The sequence below is a fragment of the Frankliniella occidentalis genome, unplaced genomic scaffold, assembly GCF_000697945.3.
Source record: "Frankliniella occidentalis isolate FOCC.00 unplaced genomic scaffold, Focc_3.1 Scaffold20, whole genome shotgun sequence".
In the NCBI taxonomy this organism is placed as follows: Eukaryota; Metazoa; Arthropoda; class Insecta; order Thysanoptera; family Thripidae; genus Frankliniella; species Frankliniella occidentalis.
In genome coordinates this window covers 1,415,330-1,415,910 of record NW_026267150.1, presented here as the reverse complement: position 1 = coordinate 1,415,910, position 581 = coordinate 1,415,330, and the positions used below count along the sequence as shown (strand labels likewise).

Here is a 581-nt window from a genome sequence, read left to right as displayed (position 1 = left end):
TACAGGTCGGTAAGCTGGGGAGCAGCCAATGCCGCAGTATAAAGTGCACACAAACGGGAGACCAACGATAGATTTCATGCTGAAATATTGATGAAAATTGGTAAAACCGCCGGTATTTACTATCTGCTGTTTGCTGTCTGCTTCCCAACTGCTTCCCGCTTAAGCTGATGCAGCCTAGGCCAAAAACATTCACACCCCGCGCCACCCGCCGCTGTGCGTCCGGAACCGGAGAGACGACAAGCTCCTGACCCGCCACCCCGGCCGCCGGCCGCCGCCCGCCCCGGAGTGGACCGTCTTCGGCGACGACCTGGAGCCTCCCCGGAACGAGCGCCAGCCGGACCAACCTCCGCCCATTCAAGATCGCCCGTTCGCCCGCCCGAGGACGACCCCCCGCGGCGAACCCCAACGACGCCAGCGTCCCCCACCACCACCACGACGTCAACAGCCGCCGCGCAACCGCCGTCCACCTGGGTGGTTGACGGGGAGACGACACCTCCTAGACAACATGTGTTGCAGTTACTTACACTGCAACACGCTCATCCATCCTTCATACCCCCTCATTCTTGTATGAATGTGAGTGT

At 60.6% G+C, this 581-nt stretch overlaps 1 protein-coding gene across 1 annotated transcript in view; it reads left to right on the top strand.

Moving 5' to 3' along the window:
- Positions 1–581, top strand: part of LOC113202296 (rho GTPase-activating protein conundrum) — a gene marked incomplete in the record, with an annotated part of 47,973 nt that overhangs the window by 46,929 nt on the left and 463 nt on the right.